This window comes from Crocuta crocuta, unplaced genomic scaffold (assembly GCF_008692635.1).
Source record: "Crocuta crocuta isolate KB4526 unplaced genomic scaffold, BGI_CrCroc_1.0 scaffold1714, whole genome shotgun sequence".
In the NCBI taxonomy this organism is placed as follows: domain Eukaryota; kingdom Metazoa; phylum Chordata; class Mammalia; order Carnivora; family Hyaenidae; genus Crocuta; species Crocuta crocuta.
In genome coordinates this window covers 89095-94886 of record NW_027529579.1, presented here as the reverse complement: position 1 = coordinate 94886, position 5792 = coordinate 89095, and the positions used below count along the sequence as shown (strand labels likewise).

General features: G+C 38.2%; 1 protein-coding gene and 1 pseudogene across 1 annotated transcript in view; both read right to left on the bottom strand.

Annotated features, from left to right (window-relative positions):
* The window catches only part of LOC144229586 (dystrophin-like), a gene marked incomplete at its 5' end in the record, with an annotated part of 111510 nt that overhangs the window by 24889 nt on the left and 80829 nt on the right, over positions 1-5792 (bottom strand). The window lies entirely within an intron of this gene.
* LOC144229585 (RNA polymerase II elongation factor ELL2-like) overlaps positions 1-5792 on the bottom strand; it is a 7367-nt pseudogene that overhangs the window by 927 nt on the left and 648 nt on the right.

Below are 5792 nucleotides of genomic sequence, written 5' to 3'. Positions count from 1 at the left end.
CAGCAGTGGGGGGTAGGGATGGCAGCAGCTGCAGGGCGCGACAGGGAGCCTGCAGCAGATTTTTCACGGGTGGGATTCAAAGGACCATTGACTGCTGGAGGCACTCTTTGTCAAGTGAGAGAGTTGAGATATTTTTAATCATTAAAAGATCAATGAAATCCAAATCCAAGAGCCATTTCTGAGGAAAAGATGCGGCTTTGCTACTAGAACATGCCGGAGATTCTGAATAGCTAGTTCTGGCAGCATTCTGAGATAAATTTAGTTTTCTCCAGAGCATTAACTCTAATGATTGTTTACTTCACTGTATCCAGGCCAGTCTCTTTGATGCTCTTTACAAACATACTTTATGTTATACAAGAGGCCCTTAGGATTCCGATTGGCTACCTGTTGCAGAATTGCTCGGAGGGAGTTCCCATCTTGTTGACTGACAACACCTTTCTGCTCAGATTTCTTGTGGGCTTTCAGTGACAACAAGTGAATCACACTGTCTCTATGTGGCCCATGAGAAATACTGCTGCTGTCCTGTGTCTTTTGAATCATATTTGCAATATTCCTGGAGGGGGAGGGTGACCATTTCCTTTCAGATGCTACATCTGAAACAGCCTGAGGTGCTTTCTGAATTTGCACTCTTTTCTCTATATATGGTCCACCAAGTTTGATAACTTCTGTGCTTTGCTGCGGGACTCCTCCTCTGCCTCAGGCATTCTTTCTCCAGTCATCTGATAGGAGTGGATGTTGCACATACTGTAATTTTATCTTGCAAAGGAGCTGGGAGGCTCCAGAGCTAGAGAACATTTGCTGGACATAGTCAAGGCTGACCTGAGAGTTGTCTTTATCCACATTTGACAAACAGAACGTAAAGCCAAACACTTTATTATGAAGATCATTTTTAGGAATGTTGACAAGCTCCTGGAACCCTGAAACTAAATTGAAGGGCAAGAAGGAATGACTGTAAAACCATGAATTCCAAGTAACCTTTTATGTGAGTGTTCTGAAAGACTAGCAAACATTTTAACTTGATAAACGACTGATGTCTTGCAATATGAGTGGTACATGACACCGAATGTCACATGAGCACAAGTGAGCCAATGGATCTTCTCTCTCTCTCTCTCTCTCTCTCGTTGCGGGATTGTGGGTGATTGTCTTCCATGCTTGGATGCTCATTCTCAGGCCACGGTTGTTTGGCAGAAATCAGTGATTTTTCAGAATGTTGGAAGGTGCCCACAACTGGCACTAGTGTAATATTTTTTGTCACTTCCAAGCTCCTATGGAAGTGCAAAAAGCAAGCTCCTTTGCTTTTCCAGATAAGACTAGGCTTAGGAATGCTGTACTTCATTCTAGGTCATTGGGTAGGTTCCTTGTTAAAGGTGTACGTAAAGAAAAAAGATTCTGTTGAGCCAAGAGTGACCCAGCAGTGATTCCATTAGTGATAGTGAAAGTCGTCCTACACAATAACCCTTCTCTTCCTCACATCAGCCACGAATGCTTTCAAAGGTAAGTGCAGGTTAATTTATTTTCCTTTATATTTTGTATTTTCTCGATTATTTCACATCATATTAAAATATTGTAATCATTTTTATATTAATATATTGGGGTTGTGGAGTGTTTCCATTATTTCTTTGATAATAATACTGACTTTGATACATAAGTGCTTTAGATTACAAGCATGTTTCCAGAACAAATTATGTTTGCAAATGAAGGGTTTACTGTAGATTTTTGTGGCTCTGTCAGGTTCCCAGTGCCCATAATGCCATCTCAGTGAGCTTCATATGTAAGAGAGGGATGCTGTCTTGTATGACAGCCTGTAGTGTAGCCCTTCTCACCACACCCCCTTCCCCTGGGCTCTACCCTCCACTGCAGCTGCCACCACAGCTATGGCCCTCCCACTACTGATGCACTGTCATATACCCAACTACCAATGGTGTTTAGATGAGAAAATACATGTTTGGATGACAGTTGTGCAAGGGGAGTATTTTAAGACAAAAATTAGGCATCATTTATTTTAATTCCATTATGATGCATTTCAGAGTCTAAAAACTTCATTTTTTTAATTTTAGTGTAAATAACAGAATTATTTTCCCATAGCTACCAGATCTTCACAATGAAAAGTATCTCAAAATAAAGATATGTTTTATTTTGTATAGAATTAAGGCTAGAAAAAATGTTGGCAATTCATGTTTTTTACAAATACATTTGGTATCTGAGATAAATTTTGCCATAATTTGTAGCAGAAGTGATGCTACATGTTGATGCTGCATGTTTGGATTCACCTATCTAGAAGATACTGATATATATTTCAAATAATACAAATGCACTTAGAATCATGAAAAAAAATCCACCTATTCCTAGGAGGGCTTGAAGACCCACCTAATTTTTTCAAAACCATCTTACCCTACCAGCTTTTCAAAAAGGGAGTCCTGTGCCTGAGTAAGGAGTAGCAATAAACATTTTACTAACAGTATGAAAATGATCATGTACTCATATTCACCATGGTCACAAGTGAGTTTTCAGTTTTTTACCAGAAATGTCAATAAAATATTATTGCTTTCAACATAATGTAACTGATTTTTATATTTTTTATAGTTTCACTCTCTACTCCTTTTGAATTATGTTAGTTTATGTCAGGAACCAGAGCACTGAAATAATAATGCAAGATACCCAAAGGAAGTGTGCTAACATAAATCAATGAATTCAACAATATTAGCCATTTAGTTATTACAACCAACTTTGGGGATTTTCTTCTGAAACATTAGAAGTTCCTTAAGCGAACTTCCTAGTGCCTATGTCAGGACACATCAGGTAAAATGGTATGTAACGTGTCTGTTACTAGATTAGTTGTTTTAAAAAGTTAGCTTCAGAGAAAATCTTACCTCTTATAGTCATAAACTACACTATTTACCTGATTTGAGAATAAAGAAAGAAAAGGCCAAATTGTGAGTTGTTGGCTAAACCCATTCAATCCCACTGGAGATGGGAGTGAAGGTGAGGAGAGACATATTCAAACTGGAGCACCTTCTTCATAAATGAAAGAAAATGTACTGAGACTTCTAAATAGGCACAGTATCGTCTCTCCAGTGCTACAGGACACAAGAAGGTAGTGTCCAAAGAAAGAGCAGCATAGGTTTTTAACCTCATAGATTGACAATTACAATTTATTGATTTTAGTAGGACATCCTATAAAGTAAATCCAAATAGGGGTGGCTGGGGACTCAGTGCATTGAGTGTCCGACTTCGGCTAGAGACATCACACAGGTCATGGGTTCGAGCCCCAAGTTGAGAATGGGACTGGGATTCTGTTTTGGACTCTCTCTCTCCTCCTCCCCAACTCGTGCTTTCTCTCTTTCTCTCAAAATAAATAAATAAACTAAAACATTTTTTCAAATGAAGACCTGCATATACTAGATTCCTTAAGGTTGTCAACTTTATAGAAATTCCAAAATATGGTAATACTACTTTACACTATAGGGTTTTTTGTTTTTGTTTTTGTTTTTTACTATATGAATGAGCCACAAAAACTAATAATAAATATTCTTTTAGATCCACAGTCAACCTATTTAGGACAACTATTTTTTACATTTTTTTTATTATTTCTGAGAGAAGGAGACAGTGTGAGCAGGGGAGGGTCAGAGAGAGAGGGAGACACAGAATTGGAAAGAGGCTCCAGGCTCTGAGCTAGCTGTCAGCACAGAGCCCGACGTGGGGCTCAAACCCACAAACTGAGATCATGACCTGAGCTGAAGTCAGACGCTTAACCGACTGAGCCACTCAGGCGCCCAAGAAACTATTTTAAGAAGTGTCTTTGGTATTCCAATAATTATAATAGATAATTTTGGTAATTTACTGAATGCTTATAATTCATCCACACCAATATTTACGTTAACATGCAGTTAATGACAGCCTCTAATTCATTCATTCATCCAACATGAGTCCACTTATATAACAAATATTTACTGAACACTCAGCGTATGTCAAAAATGAACAACAGAATAAAGAAGTTATGGGCTGAACTGTGTCTCATTTTTATTTTTCCATCTACATTTTACTTAGAAACATTTATATCTAAATGAAAGAAGAGGTTAGCAAAAAGATGCATTATAGTTTCAGCGAGTTAAGAATGCAGCTATTCAGGGACACCTGGTTGGCTCAGTCAGTTAACTGTCCAACTCTTGATTTTGGCTCAGGTCGTGATCTCACAGTTTGTGAATTCAAGCCATGTGTCGGGCTCTCCACTGACAGCATGAAGCCTGCCTGGGATTCTCTTTCTCTCTTTTCTTTCTCTGGCCTTCCCTAACTCGTGCATGATCTCTCTCTCTCTCTCTCTCTCTCTCTCTCTCTCAAAACAAATAAACTTTAAAAAATATAGCTATTTCCCTATGATTATACACATGTCTACAAAGACTTGTATCTTAAACAGAAAAGATGTTAGTTGAAGGATGCATAACATGCAGTATGTCTCAATGAGTTCAGCACAGAACTATTCTGATATATATCTACAACTATGTTTTGAAACATTTTAAAAAGTTGTTATTTAAATTCCAGTTAGTTAACATACAGTGAAATATCAGTTTCAGGTGAAGAATTTAGTGATTCATCACTTACATATAGCACCCATACTCATCACAAGTACTCTCCTTAATCCCCGTCACCTATTTCACCCATCTCCCACCAATCTCTCCCCTCTGATAACATCAGTTTGTTCTCTATATTTAAGAGTCTGTTTCTTAGATCGTCTCTCTCTTTTTTCCCCTATGACTGTTTGTCTTGTTTCTTAAATTCTCCTTATGAGTGAAACAATATGGTTTTTGTCTTTCTCTGACTGACCTATGTCACTTAACATAATAATGTCTAGCTCCATCCATGTCACTGTAAATGGCAAGATTTCATTCTTTCTGTGGCTGAGTAATATTCTAACGTGTGTGTGTGTGTGTGTGTGTGTGTGTGTACCACATCTTCTTTATCCATTTATTAATTGATGGTCATTTGAACTGCATTTCCTTAAAATTCATATGCTGAAGCTCCATCCCCTCTACTATAGAATGTGACTGTATTAGGAGACAAGGCTTTTATAGATAGGACCTTTACATAGGGATTTTGTTTAATGGGTTTTTTTGTTTGTTTGTTTTGTTTTGTTTTTTGTTTTTTTTTCTGAGAGAGAGAGAGACAGCGTGAGCAGGGGAGGGTCAGAGAGGGAGGGAGACACAGAATCTGAAGCAGGCTCCAGGCTCTGAGCTAGCTGTCAGCACAGAGTCCGACACGGGGCTCCAACCCATGAACCGTGAGATCATGACCTGAGCCGAAGCTGGACACTTAACTGACTGAGCCACCCAGGCGCCCCCATAGAGATTTTGTTTAAAATGGGGCTATTAGGGTAGGATCTAATTCAATCTGACAGGTATTCTTATAAGAAGAGTAAATCTGGACACACAGACTGACATCAGAGATGTGTGAGCACACAGGAGAACATGTGAAGACACAGTGAGAAGATGGCCATCTGNCATGGTTATTTACATTTTTTCCATCATCATGTTTATATCAAATCTTCTAAGAACCTGCAAGGGTCATCTATTTTACTCTACTCATACTACAAAGGTACTTATTAAATCTTTACAAGTAGTTGTTTAGATTTCAAGTATATTCTTCTTTAAAGACTTCCAACACAAGAGAGTATGCATATCCTTTATTAATACATTCCACTGCTTAAACCTATCTTACTCTCAAAAAACCCTCAATGAACTGAATCTAAGTCATTTCTGTTATAATATAGGCATGAAGCTTTTTACTCTCCACAGTAA